This window comes from Polyodon spathula, chromosome 15, assembly GCF_017654505.1.
Source record: "Polyodon spathula isolate WHYD16114869_AA chromosome 15, ASM1765450v1, whole genome shotgun sequence".
Lineage (NCBI taxonomy): Eukaryota > Metazoa > Chordata > Actinopteri > Acipenseriformes > Polyodontidae > Polyodon > Polyodon spathula.
The window spans coordinates 33,300,643-33,321,478 of record NC_054548.1 but is presented as its reverse complement, the minus strand read 5'-3'; the positions used below and the strand labels follow the sequence as shown (position 1 = coordinate 33,321,478).

The window sequence follows — 20,836 nt, the reverse complement described above, 5'->3', positions numbered from 1 at the left end:
GTTAATACTCTGCTGTCAAGGCATACATTTGTACAGGAACCAGGAGTTCCACGAAGCTTGACAACACTACCTTAGCAATGCACTATACGTGACTTATCATTTCCCATAACAACTGCACATGCAAATATGTAATATTACCCAACCTTATTTGTGTTAATATTATCAGAGAAGCCACTGGTCCTGGTAACTAGCCCTGGTAGTTAATGAGGTTCATGCTGTACTGCTGGGTTCCCATCTGCTCTCTTCAGTTTCAGAGCTATTGGACCAAGTAGCTGCTCTGAATACGTATCTCCCCAGTAATGCTGTTGAAGCTGACACCCTGGGATCCTTCAGAAAGCTGTTTGATGAGATTCTGGGATTAATAAGCTACTAACAACCAAACAAGCAAGATGGGCTGAATGGCCTACTCTCGTTTGTAAACTTATGTTCTTATGTTCTTATAACTCATAAAATATAGGGGTGGAGATTGGCAATTTAATTGTTTTTATGATGATGATGAATGATTGCATTTCCTATTCTCCAATATATATCTCTGACATTTAGTACTTAGTGTTTGTTTTTAAATAATCCCACTCCAATGTGCCACAAGACAGCTAGGGGTGTTAAAGCTGTTTTTTGGGGCTGTACAGTGGATGTCATCTTTCACAGTTGGTGCAGCCAGGCCTGGACAAGCTGCAGTAGGCGGATCTCTCAAAAAGAACCAGCTCCATGTTCTGACATTCAAAATAAGGCAAGAACATGTATGTTGTAGTAAATAATTCACAGAGAAAATAATGTACAGTGAAACAAAAACCAAAATGGCACTTCTCTATTCCTCACATTACAGTTGGATGAAATTAGCCCTGCTCAAAATCAGAGCACACAAGAAGAGACCAGTCTGGCAACAGCAGCTAACAACAACAACGGCATTCCTTCCTAGCTCCAGTTACAGTACAGCACATTCACAGATTACACACGGCCGTTTAGCATGAGTAGCAAAACTGATTGTCAAAGCTGGAATCACACACTCACACACAGACGCAGGCAGATTGAGAGGAATATACACTTACTGCAGCAAGGGTGTGGAATCACTCAGTCCCCGTTTTTGCTTCCTGTCAGGAGAAAACAGGCCCTGGTGACTTAAGGAAAACTCACTGCAGCTCTCTTTCACTAACCCCCCCCCCCTTTCTCACACAAAGACACACACACACACACACACACACAATGAATGAGAACAGCTGGGCGGTGATGTCAGCCATCTCAGCCCCCAGACACCCCCCCTCCCCCTCCCCCTTATGTGCTGCTTTTTTGTGTTCTAGCTGCTGCTCCATAAGCCACAGTACCTCCCACAGCTCCTCCCCATAGTCTGGTTATAACAGACTGCAGCTACAGGAGAGCCTGCTTCAAATGTACAGATTGTGCCTTCCTGTCTGAATAGAGAATAACGCATACAGAGAGGGAGTGGGAGTAACCTACTATAGAAAACTATGTTTTTATATTGCAAGAACATGCTAACCCTATAACCATACCCTCAATACATTTAACGTGACCCTTACAAATAGACTATTTCCTCTTCTTTCAGAGCTCAGCCCATACCCAAAGATATAAAAGTGCTGTGCATTTACTGTTGTCTATAGATAAGCCTTTAAACCAAGATGTGTTCATTGCTCCTCATTTACGAAAGGGCACTAAATTTGGAGTTATCCCGCACGTGAAGTAGTGAGCCAAATGTGTGATAATATGTCAAAAGTCCCAGCAATCCAGGCGCATCTTTTAGTCAGTACTTTATTGTGAAGGTGGAGGTGGCTTACATTGACCGAAAATGAGCAATCAACAGACACAGCAGTCAGGGGACAGGCAGAAGCAATGTAAAGTGAAACTGCACTGCTTGCCTTCTCATTTTTATTCCTTGTGTGTTGTAAAAATAATAATAGTAACTCTTACTGGTCCTCTACTTTTGACACTATTTCACTAATTTTGCAGCTACACATTGACCCCATATTGCTTACTACTTTATTTGGTGCGGTACCCAGCACTATTTGTTTGCCCAAAGCAAAATCAGACATCGTGGCATTTGTAACTCTCCTGGCTAGACGTTTAATTTTGCTAAATTGGAAGCAAGCTGCTCCGCCCACTCACATTTGCTGGATTAGAGATGTATTGCATTTTCTCAAGTTAGAAAAAATTAATAAATGAATAAAAAATTGATAAATTTTTTACAGCATGGCAGCCTTATCTTATTTTGATTGCCTCCAGCTCCCATCCCTTTCTTAATGTTCCTGTTTTGGTTGGCTGGTGCCTTCTCTGCTTCGCACCTGGAAGACCTACTGTTTCCCCCTGCTGTTCTTTCCTGACTTCTGCCTCTTTCCTTTCTCTCTCCCCTCTTTTCTCTTATAACTATTTGCTGATTTCTGTAATTGATTGTAAAATCTCTCTCTTGTTATTATTATAATACCAATAAACAGAATGAGGACAGCCTGTGTTCGTCTTCACCACCGCCATTTCAGCACAGGGGTGGTAGTGGTGAGCTAAGTCTAAATAAATAATAATTGGGCATGTCATATTGGGAGAAAATAACAAAAATAATTGGCAACGACTAAACCAAAATGTTTTTTTTTTTTAATCCCTATATCACTCATCCTTGACCATGACACACTTGAGTGACATGAGCATATGCACTTAATCACCTAATTAGTGAGACAGTTGATTGGACACTGGATATGGAGTGATTTCAGCTGTTGAATTGCAAGCTTGAATAAAAGCAATAAAGAATCACAGAAAAAGACAACAATATGTCTGTGTGATAGAAAGACAGTGATTCTTGGTGGTAAATCTTGGCTATGAGAAATAACCTTAAAGGACCATTCCAGTATTGTGATAAGGTATCGTGAGTGTTTGTTTTGTCTCGTCTATAGTTGTTGCATGTTGTATATTAATAGACGGCTAACACGTTCCAGAGCTGTCGGTAAGGGCCAGCACAAAACTGGAAAATTCACAGAACCAACCAAAAATTGAAATTTCTAATAAGAACAGGTCATTTCATAGTGGTTGGGATGACAGAGTGTATTGGCTGATCGGAGGTGAAGCAAATAACCTTCTTCATTGCTGGCCTTGTTTACTTTTCAGTAACTCTGCACTTGCATGGTCAAAGTATAGCATTATTGATGAAAAAATCTGGATCAGGCTATAAAGCATCACAGCAAGTGGAGAGACCATGTCAGTTTTGACGTTAAAGTTCAACTTCTGGGGCAGGTTAGTGTGTGTATAAACCTTTTTTTTTTTTTAACTGAAAAATACTGTAATGTTGAGCAAAAATAAGGAGCCAGGTGACCGCAGCAAGATCACATTTGCAGCACAAGGTCAGCACACTACAACACAGCAGCATGCAAGCTGCCCCTTTATACCCCCAAACCCCGCAAAAACATGTGCATTTAGACATACCAGACAAACAACATAGACATAACAAGACATGTTATTGGACCCCACAAATCGAACGAACAAACACAACACTGGGGTGAAGACTCGATCACACTCCCCCCACCCCACAGGAGCACTCGTTCACATGGACAGGCACATAGACAAAACATGGAACAGCAACACAAAAAGATACAACACATAACACTTAGAACAGCTCACTACAATACTATTTATCCACCAAAGAAAGGAAGAAAAGGGGAATTCTCTGTCTGTCTTCTCTCTGTCACCACACAAATCAGAAGCAAAATGACAAATGTTTTTAATTAAAATTACTTTTTCTATTTGTTGTTTTTTTTTTTTGTTATTACTTTTGGTAGAAAGTTTTCCATCAGCCATCTTTGCTTCAAGATACAGCTGAGTGACGTTGCTCCAGATCTAAAGTTTGTCTGAATTGCTTCTTTTACATTAAATAGATATGTTTCATATGTATAGAACAATATCTAATTATTTTGTTGGCCATTTATTAATGCACACCCATTTATTAATGCATAAACCAAGCATCCCACCCTCGGGCTCACGCCTTTACCAGGGAACAGCTTCAGGCTGCCGCGATCCAAAAGCGACGGAACTATGACCTACAAGAGAGAGGACGCCACTTTCAGCCTTGGGAGTTGCTATGGGTTTACAGCCCCAGCCGAAAGGTCTCCCAAACTGGACATTCCCTGGATGGGACCTTGTACAGTACTGCAACATGTGGGTGACTGGCAGTGCTCCATCACGATAGTCTTGTCCCCTATCACGGGCCAGAGGCCGCGGAGAGACCTCCTTGGACCCCACCACTGACTCCCCCGGGTTCGCCAAACCCTAACCCTCCCAAACTTTAGTTATAAACTTCATTTTCTGTCTTTTGCTAATCTTAAAAATAGTGCTTCTCCAGGAAGAATGTATTTATTTTCTGAAACAGGTTGTGTGTACAGTACTAACTTTACAGGGAGAGCAAAGCAAATTGTTTTGTTAAATGTATAGCTAGATTTTTCTTTTCAATTTAATCATTGTCTGATATTCATGACGTACGGTAGTTGAGATGGTTTGACAATGGTAATTGCAATGAATTCATAGTTGGAAATTAAATAAGGGTGTTTAAAATATTAAAGATGCTCCTATCAAAGCCTTCATAGTTGTTTTAAATGATATGTAGTATGCAATATAATGCATTTGCGTTGGAGGGTGTCGAAAAAAATAAAAAGATTTTAAAATGAAAGACGAGAGGTGGCAAATTGCTGAATCTCAAGCACATTAAAGCCGCTGTACTGTGCTAAAACTGTTCTGTCTGGCGAAACCACTTCAAGTGTGTTTGCATCTTTCATACATCCACGTATGCATGGGTTGATTAACAACCATCTGGTTGTTTCAAATGAAGGTTTACCTTCCATTAAAACGGCTCATGACTGAGGGAATCCAAACAAGATTTAAGGTTAATGATGCACAGTCAGTATCAATACTTTCGGCTTTACTGGACCCACGCTAGACAGTGAAACAACCCCACCAGCAAAGAGAGGCTGTGAGGATCCCCGCTCAACTGAGTTTCCTTCTGGGCACAGACCAGCGCAAAGCTCCATCGGCATCAAATCTAAACGAATGTGTGTTTGAGCAGTACTTATGTGAACCAGATCTGCATGTTATGACTAACTATTAACCTCTCTCCTGTCCTTGTCACTCATATGATCCCATTTACAGTTCTGTTACACAAAAATGTATATTAGGCCACAGAAAATATATATAATTTATTTAAGCAATTTTTTTGCAAAACTCATTCAGCTAATTCAGAAGTATTCATACCCTGACGATTAGGATATTTGTCAATGAGCTTTTGGCATGATTGTTTAATGATTTTTCACCATTCTTCAACGCAAAATCGCAAAATTGTTCCAGTTCATTCAAATTCCGAGGACTTCTCTTGTGCATAGCATTCTTTAACTCATGCCAAAGATTCTCAATCAGATTTAGATCAGGACTTTGACTAGGCCATTGCAGAACCTTGATTTTATTCTTCTTTAACTGTTCTGAAGTAGATTTGAATGTGTGATTTGGATTGTTGTTGTGTTGGGACATCCAGTTGCACGTTAAACCACGGTTTGTTTCAGGCCACTATCTTTTCGTATGCTGTGGAATCCATTTTACCATATATCGTAACTAAATTTCCTGTGCCACTAGAGGAAAACAGCCCCATATATGTGTCATGCAGTTCCCATGATATATACCATGTCTGGAGTGGTGAGGTGCAAGCCAAGGGCCTTTAACCACCCCAGAAGTGGTATATATCATTGGAACCACATGGGCCGAAGTGGTTTATACCGCTTATAACACTTAAGATTCAGGGAGACCAGATGGGATTCGGAATAGATTTTTAATTGTTAACTAAAATGAATTAAACAAACAGCAAGTCTTAGTTTGGGCCGGGGTTCACACCAAAATAAAGATAAAACTAATTCTATCTTTCTTACTACGCTCTCACTCGCTTTCTTCTCATACACTCCTTCAGACTCACTCTGGGTTATCTCGCTGTTTCACAGGCTCTCCGTTCACCTTTCCCTCTGTCCTTCACAGTTCCTTCTCCATTCAAGTCCACACGCGCTCTCTCGCTCATGGCTATCCCCTCCTCCTACTTATATTCTCCAGGGGACCCGCCCACTACACGCACATACGCACTCCAGATGCACGAGCACTCACCCACACACACACACACACACTAAAGACGTGCCCCATATCCGTACAATACACAGAACATTAAACGAGACATAACAAACAAGACAAACACAACGTCCCGGGTGTTTCATCACCAGTCGTTAGATAGCCCCTCCCCACTTAGTTCCTCAACCCAGAGGGAAGGACAAGGTCTTGGAAACGACCCGGGCGGTGATGCTGGCTGTCTTTGCAGGCAGCAACCCTGTGTGGAAGACGGGCTCCTGTCAGCCTCAGGGGACAGGGAAACTGGACTGTCAGGGGAGGAATCCTCAGCCCAGGGTCCCTGTTAGTGGAAGAAAAGGGACTGCCAGGGCGGGGTGGATCAGGAAGGGGCAGGGGAGAACTGTCAGGAGCTGCTGGACTGTGCGGGGTGTCGTCCTAGGTAGGGGACCAGCCGATCCTGGTGCAGCACTACCTTGCGCCCTCTGGAAGGCAGCTGTACCCAGTAGGCCCCGATCCTCTCTAGGACCTGGCAAAGCCCAGGTCAGTGGCTGTCCAATTTGGGGCAATGGCCCTGCTGTCTCTTGGGGCTGAAGACCCACAAGAGCTCCCTGGTGGTGAAGAGGTGCCCCCGTACCCTGGGGTCATAGTTCCACTTCTGGCGTACACCAGCTGCCTGCAACTGGTCCCTGGCAAAGTGTTGGGCTGATTCCAGTCGGTCTTATAGCCTCCTGGCACACTCAGGGCCCGGGGGTACACTGAGGGCGTCTGGGGGGTACCTGAAAGCTAGCTCCGCAGGCGTGCGCAGCTCACACCCCAGCACGAATACGGCAGGGGTGCAGGCGGTGGAGTCCTGGACGGCAGACTGGCACGCCAACAGCACGACAGGGTGTCCCAGTCCCACTGGTGGGTGGCGGTGGTGATGGCCAGCTACACGGCCAGTGTGCAGTTGAACCTCTCAATCAGTCCATCCCTCTGTGGGTGCAGGGGGGTGGTTGGTGTCTTCTTAATGCCCAGGCACCGGCACATCCCAGCAAAGACCCGGGACTCAAAGTTGCTCACCTGGTCAGTAATGTAACTGCTGAGGGACCCCGAACCGGCTGAAGAAACCCTCCAGCAATGCTTCAGCGACAATCTCTGCCTCCTGGTCTGGCAAAGCATATGCCTATGGCCACTTCGTGAAGCAATCGAGAGCCACCAGAGAAAACCGGTTCCCCCTCTAGGAGCATGGAAAGGGGCCTAGTATGTCCACGGCAACTCTCTCCATAGGCCCACCGACCTTGTACTGCTGGAGCGGGGTGTGCGACCGACCCCAAGGTCCCTTCCAGGCAGGGTAGATGTCACAGTGTCTGCAGTGGTCCTCCACATCTCGCCTGCACTGCCCCCAGAAGAACAACTGGCAGAGCCGCCTCAGGGTCTTCGTCACTCCAAAATGGCCAGTGCCTGGGGTCCCATGATAGGCCTCTAGCACCTCTTGGTGCATCACCTCAGGGACAACCACCTCCAACCTCACCTCCCTGTTGCGAGCACCTTCCACTGCCGCTGAAGGACTCTGTCATGCAGGGCCAGCCCAGTCCACTGGGCCCACACCCTCTCAAGTGGCAGTGGAAAGAGGGGACACCTCCTCTATTCCACGCTCTCGGCCGATACTCCCACCTAGCCAGCTGTGCTTCCCTCTCCTCCCTCTTGCTGCAATAGGCGCATCCCTCCTGGGTACAGGGCAAATGGGACAGAGCATCCGCATTGGCGTGCTTCTCACCAGCCCAGTATTGGATCCGGTACTGGAACACCTGGAGCTCCTCGATCCACCGGGCGACCTGTCCCTCTGGCTCTCAGAACGCCAGGACCCAGGCCTCCGCCAGGAGGGTGCCTTGGTTATATGGTCTATCTGCCTGCCTGGGTAGCGCAGGAAGTCCAGGTCCAGTATGCAGAAGTCCTGTACAGCTGCTATCCAGGTAGGGTAGTGTACTGTCTGTCCAGCCACTTCAATAGCAAGGTTGCTCTTCCCTTGCATTGGCACTAACTCTCTGGTCACAGTGCGCAACTGCACAGTGGTGGATTCCAGCCAGACCCCTGCAAGGAGCAGATCGGGGCGGATTAGCTGGTGTCCATGAGAGCAGTGCACAGGACCCCCTCGATTCAGACGGGGATGTGGCAGAATTTCCCGGCAGTGGTCCTTCCTAGTGCTACAGCTGGCTGGCACTGTCTGCGGTTGGCTGTTTCCGGGGGGAGCATCGTCTCGCTCTCTCGGCTTCATGGATGGGTCCTGTAGGCGAGGACTGCAACTGGGTGGTCTATGATGAAGAGGACTGGGTTGGGGGCCTGAGTCATCCCATCTGTGCCGGCCAATGGCATTTCCCTGAGGTTGCTGTGTCAGGCTTGGCAGTGCAGCAGCTCAGTGTCGTGCAGTGGTGCCGTAGGTGGCCAGGCTGTCCACAGCCCCAGCACAGCTGCGGGTGGGTCTCAGGAGTCTGAGCTGGCTGGGTGATCGCTGCCCTGATGAGGAGCTCTGCAGGACAGGTGGGGTCGAAGGTGCTGTACGGGGCCTCCTCTTCCTCTGCTTGGGCCATACGAGCTCTAGGCAGTGTGTGATCAGGCCATCTTTTCTGCTGGCCCCTCTCGCTCCCTGAAGCATTGTCCTGCTCCCCCTCCTCAAGCACTTGACCAGTTCAGCATGAGCCACGGCAAGCTCTAGGAAGGTTGGGGCAGCAAACCGGACCTGCTGATGCAGGACAGTCGGGTCAGTCTGCGGACAAAGCCTCCACAGCCAGGTCTTCTTGGGTGGCTGGTGGGAACTTGGGGTACCCCCTCCGGGCCAGGTACAGGACATCAGCCGCCAGTATGCCCAGTTTCCCTCCGGGGCCTCTAGTGTGGTTAGCCAACTGCAGGCGTAGGCCAACTGCGGGCTCTACTCTCTGAAACAGTGTTCGAGAACTGTGGTTAACACCTCGTTTTGGGCCACCTCGTCTGGGCTCAGGTCCAACAGAACCTGCAGCGTGTCTCCCTCTAACGCAGCTGCCAACTGTCTGGTCTTCTTAGTCAGCCCCCAGCCATTAGTGAGCGCTGCCATTCCAAACTCGATGTGGTACGCCAATGTGGGATCTACCGTCATACCAGCCAGCTTCCACTGCCTGCCGGCTCGCCCCTGGCATCATGCTCCCCGACACCGCACATTCTCTCTCCCATGATCGGCACATGGCCCATGTCAGGGATTAACGTTACACTCCCTTGTCAGGCACATTCAGTTCAGCCATCAATGTCCTGTAGCTACGACAGCCATTAAGGTCAACAGTGGTTCAAAAATGTAAAGCCTCTTCTAGTAAACAGGCAATTAAGTTGCTGGCTTTCTCTCTCTCTCTGTCCAATCGTTTACCATTGCCATCATTTTGAATTGCTTTAAAAAGTCTCGCCAATCGGATTTACCATTGTACTGCAGATGGCTATAGTAGCAGGCCCCTTTGTTGACATCCTGCTGCAGGGTGTGTGGCCGGTGGTGACGCTGCCTCCTCCTTGATGCATACTTGCACTCCTCCCATCTTTGTGTGCGATGACCTTGTTGCGGTGTGCGAAGAACCTCCTTCTCCCTCGACGACAATGACGCAGTGTCCCTCAGCCCCTTTCAGCTTTCCCTCTGTCCTTCACAGTTCCTTCTCCATTCAAGTCCACACACACTCTCTCGCTCATGGCTATCCCCACCTCCTACTTATAGCCTCCGGGGGACCTGCCCTCTACATGCACACACACTCCAGATGCATGCACACTCACCCACACTAATGCACGCACACCGATACGCACACTAAAGACATGCCCCGTACCCGTACAATACACAGAACATTAAAGGAGACATAACAAATAAGACAAACACAATCCCGGATGCCGGCATCACCAGGGTCATTACATACCCCCCCCCCCAAAACAGATTGCTATAATATTAATTTTAACTATAATATTAATAACACTTTTTATTGTACAATGTTGTATTTTATTTAATAGCAGTTAACTTTAAGCTACTACAAAGATATGGTCGTGTGATTTATTTTTATGTGCAATTATATTTGTGTTAAATCGTTATAATAACACTTTTTAAATAATATGACAATATCTATTATTTAACATTCCCAGTTTAAACCATCATCAGAGTTGTCATTTTAAGTTTGTAATGGCTGGGTATTTACATTATAGGTTTTCTTTGTACAAATATTACCGAAAGAGAAATAAATACGATATTCTGTATATTGGTTACGACATATCAGAAACAATTAAGCATTAAGATCTATTTTTATGTGCAATTAGATTATTACAGCTGTCAAGTCACAAACCCCTCCCCTCTATAATGTATACTACCCAGGCCCACACCAAAAAAAAACGCAAAATCTAAAACAATTTATTTTTTATATAATATACAAAAAAACTAAAACAAAACCAGACCGCATCACAAGCATCGATCTGTAAGTACTGCACTCTAGTTTATCATTCATAATACAGGTGTGTGTATATACACACGTCCATGAAGTCTGCTGTGTTTCTTGAAAGTATGTATAGGAAGCCAATTGTTTTGTGCGTTTCTCAAATGATCTATCTATATATCTTTTAAAACAGCATCTTTCACTAAAAACGTATACATTTTCTGTATAGATATTCCCACACGTAGACTTGATTAAAACGTCAAAAACAGTGTTCGTTGTATCAATAAAGTGTTTGTACCCGCTTCCCAATAACATTTATTTAAAAAACAAAATACAAAATAACCGATCATTTTACCGTGAAAATATTAACTTAGTTAAACTTGCGCCTTCGTAGAATAAACGCTTTTGCCTACTCCACAGTATGATATGACACAACATTTTTGAAAGGAAATAAACATTTGGCAAATAGTGATTTTAACTCTGCATAAACATAAATTATACTGACATGTAACAGGGAGAGATCTGTGCTGACTCTGCTGGCGTGTTCACGGGCTGCAGGAAGAGGGCGGCAGTCGCCCAACAGCCGCCTGTGAGTCATGGCAATGACACGGGGAGGTGGGAAAGGGTGTGTGGACTTTCCCCCTCTCTGAATGGCCGAGAGGCAGGTCTTGGGTGATTGTCGGTCCTATAAAATAACGCTCTGTTGTTTACTCAGGTCTGCCCACTTAGACGCGCTAAGAGTGCGGAAGCTTTGATTCGGGACCGGGAATCAGCCGGGAGAAAAATAATCACAGCGAGAGAGAGAGCGGGGAACCCTTGGGCAGACCCCGGCGTATTGTGAAAGAGCAGGCTAGATAGCCGAGAGAGTAGGACGGTGATCCGGGTCGTGCGGGTAGCGGCGACCGGGATAACGCTGCCGAGTGCAGCACCTTTTATTTGTAGTTTTATTACTGTTTTATTTTCCCTTGTTCTTTTCGCCTTCTGTTTTCATTATTATTTCTTGGAGCACCTGCGAGTGCCCGTCCTGTTCACGTACCAGCTGTGGTATTTCCGTGGTGCTGTCTATCATCGTTGATAGGCAGCCCACGGTCAACAGTGCCCTCTGCCGGAAAAAGTAAGAACTGTCTGAAAATAAAACTGGGCACCTGTGTGGTGTTTTCAAGTACACCTGTCTGTCTCCTAGTCAGTGAATTACCCACACCCCTTCCACATGACAAAATAATTATTTTTAAATATTTATTTTTGCTAAAAACAACACTGCACATCCAAACACAGCGAGCGCTTTACTTTAAATAAAATGTATTTATAAAAAAAAAAACTTTTATTTAATTTTTAAACAGAAAAATAATGTCTGCAGTACACTTGGATAAATATGATGTCAAACGTCACTTTTTTAAACAAAAGAATATGGCCTGCAATACCTGTTTTTGTTTTTTAAAAAAATATATAAATGACATCTGTAAAATTTAAAGTGGTAAAAAAAACATCCAAGCTGTTGGAAAACATGGATCGAGAATTGATAGCAGTTTGCTATGGATGTGGACTGGCAGAGCTATACTGGTGTTCTTTTCTGAAAGGAGACTAATATTGCAGATAGCAGACTGTTTGGTTCAAATTGTGTGTACTGCTAACCATTGATAAAGACATTGCGTCTACAAGCTTCTTGCCCAACATTGACTGCAGGCTAACAAGATAACAATGCTGTGGACTACAATTAGCACAGGCTCTAAAGACTTCAGAGAGATCGAAAGAGATAATGCCACTGGGATCAAAGGGGTCCCAAGAAGATAACAAAAGGCAGATTTATGGACCTTTTGTCTCCAGGAGTGTGAAGAATGCACTGAGTTCAGAGGTTGTCACACTAGACTACACACACACACACAGACACAGACACACACACACAATAAATTAACAGAATAATGTGTTGTACCTTGGCCATTGGTTAAGTGTCAGAGAAAGAGGAGGTGGACCATCTCTACAGAAGGGTATTTAATGTCATGCAAACATTGTAATGATGAGTATTCTGTTTGTCCTGTACCTGGGACCAGACTCCCTGCATATTTCAATAAACCTAACAACTGATTGAAGAAAAGGACTCTGTGCATTTTCTTGAATCTACTTACTCACCATCTATTTTTTGTAAGTTACTTCACAAGTTAAGCAAAAATCTTTCTATACATCCTAATGTAATGAAGAGCAACTTGGAAAAGAGCTGAGACGGTCCTTTCTTGGGAGAGTTTTACTTCATAATGAACTCCTTCTAAACAAAGTGTTTATTTAAAGGGGGGTTTGTTGTTTTCCTAAACATAGTTTTAATTAAAGTTGTATTCTGTTGTTGTTTAAAAATGCAATAAAAAATGTGATCTAGATACATTTTTTTTAAATTGCACGATTAATCAAGATATATATATATATTTTTTTTTTGTTTTGTTTTTTTCTGTGGTCTAATATACATTTTTGTGTAACAGAAAGATGAATGTGAACATATGAGTGATAAGAACAGGAGAGAGCTTAACAATTAATCATTTTTGCTCATTAGAATATGTTCTTCTGGTTCTTTTAATTTTTCAGACATGCACTTTTTTCATTTCAATATTTACATCCTTTGTACATTTTTACACTTTCATGTTTTAGCCTCACATACAGTGTAGTATGTCTTTATCAAAGGTCTTCAGAGCATGCCTCTGTTTAGTACTTTTATACAAGGACATGCCTTCCCTTAGCATCAGGGGCATAATTTACTGTGGGGCAGGCCTTGGTTTGCCACACCCAGACGATCTATATGTTCCCCCCCCCCCCCCCCCCCCCCCCCCCCCCCCCCCCGACTCATAACATAATCACATATCAGATGGTCGATGTTCTTTAACTATCATTCAAAGCTCATCCTTTGCTTGATCTGGGTAAATACGTCATTATTTAAATTAGCAATAGTATTATACAATATTGCAGTTTGCGCAGAATATAATTTTATAATTTAAACACCAAAAAGCCAGTTTAAAATGACACCGGAATGCATAGCTGCTCTGTAACTCATTGTTGTCTTTTACACAGTGGATCGGCAGAAAATTATATTCAAGGTGTTTGGCAGGGCAGAAGAAAAGCGCTGCATGCAATCAGAGGGGGCGGGGCAAAGCCCTGCATGTAATCGGAAGGGACGGGGCAAAGCCCTACATGTAATCAGAGGGGGCAGGGCAAAGCTCTGCTGATACATTTTTTCATGCTTATTTAAAAAACAATGTTTTTGTTTGTTACTGCTTGGTTTGGATGTGGTCTGGCAGGGGCTATTGTTAGCAGCTCGTCTCTGCCAGATATGTCGTGAAAATGTGCGGTCAGCAGCGAATTAAATATAAGCAGAGTTGCTGTCGATCACACATATATAAAAACCTTGTGCAGAATGTGACCATCTCCAGATTAATTGACTAATTTATTGCTAATCTGGAGATGGTCACTGGTATAAAAACCAGCAACTTTTGCTGGTCGGGGTAGGTGTTCGACAGGAGGAACATGTGCGTGAGAGCCAGAGAGAGAGCCAGGAGAAAATGAAAGTAAAGTAAACCAGCTATAGGATCAGTGAAGGAGTTTGCCCAGTCTCACCTAGATATCGTGGTGCTTTATGTGTTCGAGAGTTTATTTTGTTTAAACCTTTTATTTTTGCTCTGTGAGCAGTGTTTTTGTTTAAATATTTATTTTATTTTTGAATAAAAGCATGCAACGACACTTGCAACCCTGCAAGTACCTGTTTCTCTGTGTCAACCTCCAGGTCTGGTCTGGGTACATCATCACTCATCCTTCCTGCCACATATGGTGTCCAGCGTGGGATTCTAGAGCTTCCATGGACCCATGCCAGAACAGGTACTGCGGGTACACTTTTTTTTTTGGAAAAAATGACTTGTTTTTATGAAGGAAGAGGATGGAGGAAAGTCCGTGGTGCCTGCACTTCGGAGAGGTGAGGCAATACATCGAAGAAGTTCCTTTCCAAAGTGGAAAGGAAGGGCCACCTGCCCAAAGAAAAATGGAAAGGTATGAGAGCTGGCTGAAGAACCCCAGCACTGCCCTGTGAATAGAGGGGAACCACTTACTGGGGGACAGCAAACTAGATATCCTCTTGAAGTTCGTCTTGTTGAATCCCGCAATCCAGCCAAAGGGGATCGCCAGAGGACATTCAGGGCTAATGGAGGCCTTGGAGGCAATGACCCAAGTCATGGACTGAGTCTACCAGGAGCAAGAAGCACAGTCCCAGTATGCCTGGGCCGGTGTCACACAACGTTTCTTCTGCCTGTGCTATGGGTATGAGGAAGACAGCAACCCAGAGGCCGACTAGGACCCAGACACTGACCTGGAGTGGGAGGAGTCCGAGCAAAGGTCCAACGGCCAAGTGGGAGCAGCCCGAGTGTCCAGCTCCCAGAAGAGGGGAGCTCGAGCATGCAGAAGGGAGGAGCCCGTTGGTCCAGAGCCCAAGAAAGGGAAGTCTCCAGCGACTGAGGAAGAGTCGCATCCGTCTCCAACAACCGAGGGAGAGCAACATCAGTCTCCAGTGACCGAGGGAGAACCGCACCAGTCACCAGAGACAGCGAGAGATTACCTACTGCTCCCGCATCCACCGCTAGAGGGTGACTACCTGCTGCTGGCGCGTCCACCGCTAGATGGAGACTACTTGCTGCTCCCGCCTCCAACGCTAGAGAAAGATTACCCGCTGCTTCCGCCTCCACCACCAAAGGAGCTGGAGCTACATCCCCGTCACCTCCCGAGGGACCACAGCTGCCATTGCCTCCTGAGGGTCCGCTGCTGCTGTCACCTTCCGAGGGTCCTACACTGCCTAGGGCTGCAAAGCATGTACCACCCGGGGAGGCCTGCACGTCACTGCCCAGGGATGCCTGCTCATCATCACATAGGGATTTGTGATGTCCACCAGCAGCAGTTTCACTGGCATAAATTTTGTGGCTGGAGCCCAAGAAAAGGGAGCCACCTCCACCCATAGCAATTTTACTGCCAGAGTATGCCATGCCACTACTACAGTTGGAGTGGCTCGCACTGAGGGCAGCATTACCACTGCCAGCGCCACCATCACTGCTGGAGTGTCCCACGCTGAGAACATCATGGCCGCTGCCAACGCCATGTCCTGAATGCCCAGTGCCTTTGCTACCGGCGGAGTGTCCCACATTGAGGGCAGCATTACAGCTGCCCATGTTACAGCCACTTCTGGAGTGTACCGCACCAGTGCAAGATCTGGCTTTCCGCTGACAGCATTGCCTTTGCTGGAGGAGTCAGCATTGCCGCTGCCAGGATTGCCTTGGCTAAAGGAGCCAGCTTGTTTGCTGTCAGCATAGCCGCTGCCAACGTTGGCATTGGAAGAGGATCTCTCACCGTGGCCATCACCCATGGACCCATGGCTGTCCCTGTTCCTGGGCCGGGACTATGACCAGGTCTTTTGGAACTTTAAAGGAGGAGGTGACCGTTGGGGCCAGGTGTGCTGAGCACAAAGCCCTGCTGCTAAATGTATTACGTGTAAATTATATTACAAATAGTGTATTATGACTTTAAAAAAAGGTAATGTATTGTTTGGGAATGGGTGTTGTTGTTGTGTTATGATTTTAATGTATTTTGTGTTTATTTAAAATACGATGTTTGGATTTGTTATTGTTTGATTTGGATGTGGTCTGGCAGGGTAGACTGTTAGTAGTTCGTCTCTGCCAGACGTCTTGTGAAAATGCATGGTCAACAATGAATTAATTATAAACAGAGTTGCTGTTGACCACGCAAATATAAAAACCCTGTGCAGAATGGGATCATCTCCAGATTAATTAATTAATTGATTTATGTAGGGCTAATCTGGAGATGGTCACATGAATGCAGATTATAATTAAAATTGTATAGAAGTCACTGTAAATTGTAAACTGTACATGCAGATGATGCTTCTTTATGATGTATAACACGTTTAGAAAGTTTGTAACAAGGTGTTTCATTGTGTTTTAGCAGTGAAAATAATCTGTTTAATTTTGGTGTTCTGAGTTTTACTCACAAATTAGCAGGAGATGCTGCTGAATGCATAGCAGCAGAAAATAAATACTGTATTTAGCATAGCAGGCATGAGTGAACGGTGTGACTAGGTACATATAAAGTGATGAGATCTTACTTCACTGCCATGGGGGGTACGCTGTTGCTTCAGGTTGTTTTTCATCAGGGGATGCAATTACAGCTTCTTATAGATGTATTGTATCATTAACTATAAATGTCTAGCCTGACAGTATTAAAAACATCTTAACACTTTGCACAACTTCAATGTGCACAACAGTAACAATATACAGTATCTACTTTTATACTAATAAATTGATCAGTGATCCTTGTCTGCTGATATGCAATACTTCAGCATTGACTACAAAAACTGAGGCTCCCAGAATAACAGGATATCCTTTTGAACTGAGAACTTTTAAGTGAGAGAACGTGTATTTCTATATCATGTAATTCCATAGGTTTTATACTGAAGATCAGAGGGAAAATGGAGTAACAAAAAAGATAGTGTTCAGGTAGATGGGTGGTCTACTTGGAACTTTTATTCAATTACATGAAGATCTATTAGCAGGCACTATGACATAGCCACTGTAACATTCAGACAGAATAATTTGCTTAAGTCTGTCTGGTACATGTTTGGTCGAGGCTCCTACCTTCCCATTCAAGTCAACCAGCTACTAGACTGTAATGGCAGATCATCATGGTTCTGCTAATAAATGAGTTCTTCAAGCTAGAAGAGGCATTTATTTTATTTTAAATTCAGTTTACCACTAGGATTCAATAAGATGATTTGGAAATCTCCTGGTATAATAAACAAAGAAAAGATAAATAAATAAATATTGTTTTCACTGGAACAGTGTGTGGCAGGCAGGGAATAAGCCAGTTAAAGGGTTAGCAGGTGATTACAACATGATTGCTCAGGGTGATGACCCTCTAGGGACAAGGCTCTTTCAGGTTCTAACCTCCCCCACCCCCCTCAACAGCACTGCTTACTGCCATCATGGTACATTTACACTTATAGCCAGTTATATTAGAGATGCTACATCACAAAATTAAAAACATAATACTCGTTCTGTGATAAATGTAAGTTTAAATCAGGGAACAAGATGTTATTGCATTTCAGCCATAAAGAGACAATATTATGAGGTTTTCCTCCACATGACAGACATTTGATACCCAGCAATGCCATGGCCACTCAAGACTCTTCCGCATTGTCATTTTAGCTACAACGTATGTTGGCAGTGTATTTAGACTCTTAATTAGATATGCTGAGAGTGTAGCCAGTCTGCAGGTCTGCTTCATAAAACTTACCATTGAGATGCATAACATAAATGACCAGCTCTTTGGGTTCTGTATGATACAGGAATTCAAACATATATACATATGCATGCACTTCAGACACTGTGTATTTAGAACAAGGGAGTTGTTTTTAGAAATAATACCCTTGCAGTGAATTTCAACCTTTAAAACTGTACCCCTTCTGTCTGTAGGTTTCAGCTCAAGTACACCTTTACAATTTTTTCTCTACTGAACGGTATCACAGTTGCAATAAAAAGCAGAATAATCTAATTAAGAATTATGTTTTTTACCCTTTATTTAATATGTAATTTATGTCACAACAGAATGACACTGAATGCACAGAGTCAAGTTTTTGGTAATCACTTTGGAAACACTAAATAATCCAAAATAGTCTGCACTGCAAATGTTTATCACGTTGCCATTTACTTCCCATCTCAACATAATTGTGAGCCATTTAAAATATTTAAACATCAAAAACATTAAACTAACATCAAAATTATTGAAAGGGACTATAACTATAGGGACTATAACATTCTGTCGCTTTACACTCTGTAGATTATTTTGTGTTTTCTTCCTTCATTTTTCTTGCAAGTAATGACCCGGATGTACGGTACTCTACTAAACACCAAAATCAAATTCAACCCACTGCTATTGCTGTTACTAAAATACAGACACACCTAATAAATAAAACAAAAACCTTCAAAGTACTGTGATTATTGTTTATGTCTACTAGACAACTGGGCCGGACCAGTTCATACTCTTCCTAACAGCTACTGGTAGCTTTCTTTTCTGTCTTAGGCATCCACTTTTTTATGTAGCTTTCAACTGACCCTTTCTGGCCACTGTTGATTTCAACTAAACCCAACTTCCTTCATGCTGACACAAAGAATCACTAACTTATTCTAAATGCTGCAAAGCTGTTAATTTCAAATGCTCAACACAGATTGGTTTGAATATTAACTCAATCTTATTCATTTCAATTAGCAACAGATTGATAACCACCCAATCTGAACTGGGACAGGTGCATATGAGAGGTTCCCTCCAGTCCAGTTTCTCTGGCAGAGGAAGTCATTCTAATGAGAATCCAATACAAGGGACACTAAAGGCACATTTTAAACCATGGATTGTAGAAAGAAAGAAAGAAAGAAAGAAAGAAAGAAAGAAAGAAGGGCTGACAAATCAGGAAGATATTGGAGTTAAAAATGGCAGTTATAAATGTTATACGTATAGGTGATGTTGAAACTGAAAAAGGAGGAGTTTCACATATTGGTTTCATGGCAGTAAAATAAACCAATGACCAAATACAAAAACTGGGTCTTTATTTTGCAAATCACTAATAATGCCAGTCATCCAGGGAAACTAGTACCCTGTTGGAGACTATTTATTTATTTACAAAGAGAAGCTAGAATACTCTAGTCTACAACTTCTTTGTGAAACCGGCAAAACTCAAAATCATCTTGTTTCAATTTCAAACTGGAACTGTCTTGGTTCTGTGTGCAGTATGGATTTTATAGATTGTGCAGAATGGATTGTATTCTGCAGCAGGTTCAGTGATCTATACATTTCATGTTGTTGTATAATTGCCATTAATGCAGTTACCAGCCTCTCATATTCCTCTTTTTTTCCTATTTCCCTTTGCATTGGATACTCATTAAATCATCCATAGCATTGAGCTGGAGAGGTTCTTTGAGTCCGAAGTCCTAACTAGGGCTGACAAAATTTAAATCAAAACTTGATCTGCGGCTAATGGAAACTAACAAGACTGATTTAAAATTCCATGGACAGATCAAAAAGTGGTATTCATTTAAACCAAGATCGTTTTTCCAGTGAGTTTCTGGGGCTAGAGGCAGCACATTACAGCAAAAAATTGCAAACATATCCTTACTCTGTGGTTCTTATTGTAGAAAGATGTGCCCTAGGCACATTACGATGTTACCAGATGTTTCAATTACATGTGCAATATGTACAATGTATGGTTGTGTCTGCATGTTCTGTATATATACAATATGTGTGTGAGCACAACTGTGACTGTATTTTTCTGAGCGATAGATAGATAGAGAGATGGATAGATGGATGGATGGATGGATGGATGCAGGTCAAGGGACCTGTATGAAAATGCTTTGTTGTATCCATGAAAGGTTCTGAGACTTCACTAATAGAGAGGATTTCACAGTTCCTACTGCTTTAAAATGACTAATTTATATAACAGCTATTTTAAAACCCAGCATCCACATATTCAGCACACAACAAATACTATATATTTATAAAAGTACAGTATAAACATTGAAACTAAATTATTTTCATCACAGGCATTAATTCTAAGAAGCACAGATGTGTGCAAAGCTAAGGCTAAACTGAGTTAAATATCAATTCCAGTTAGCAAGACACTTTTAGCCATGAATAGTTATTAAAATAATAATAATCTGAAGGCATGTCATACTCACGTTAAAATTTGAGGGGCTAAAATAGTGTTAGCATCCTACAGAATAGGAAGGCGTGTGCAGCCTATTGTCCAATGCTGACACCCCAAAAGACGAATCCAGTCAAGGTTGAGGCAGAATGGAGAAAGCACAGTAGGGAGGAAGCATGAAAGAGAGAGGAAGAGGAGTGTGAAGGGGGCGTCTCCGTCGGTTGCAGCAAGGTGGGGGATACAAAATGTTTAAAGATTCATCACATCTTAAATAGGAACTGTGTTGAAGGTGCTTGAGGTTGTTGCAGCAGGGTTTGGTTACTGCATCCCTGCAGCCACTGATGAGCTGGTTTGTACCATCGCAAGATTGTGGGTCTGTGTGTCTATAGAGGAGGCAGGTGGAATCAGGGACTAGTCACATGAATACGCAATAAAGGAAAGAGGTACATAAGCAATAAGAAATAAATCAATTTGTTTGAGAAAGGCAAAAGGGAAGATAAAAAATACTGATGCTTAGAAAAGGGAGTCGTGGGCTATGATCAACTTCCCCCTTTTCAGGGGGAAAATGGTTTGTTCCATAGCTTACTGATATGCAAAGTCAGTACAGCGAGAGGGAGGGAAACTAGCTGGG

General features: G+C 43.6%; 1 protein-coding gene across 3 annotated transcripts in view; it reads right to left on the bottom strand.

The window, feature by feature from the left end:
* The window catches only part of LOC121327863 (tripartite motif-containing protein 3-like), a 91,353-nt gene extending 70,817 nt beyond the window's left edge, over positions 1–20,536 (bottom strand). For 2 of the 3 annotated variants that reach the window (XM_041272143.1, XM_041272146.1), the window contains exon 1: positions 1,050–1,161. The gene's annotated coding sequence lies outside the window, so the exon portion shown is untranslated. Of the gene's footprint in view, positions 1–1,049; positions 1,162–20,239 lie in introns of those variants that run through there. The other variant, XM_041272144.1, reaches the window with a different exon arrangement.
* Between the last annotated feature and the right edge of the window lie 300 nt (positions 20,537–20,836).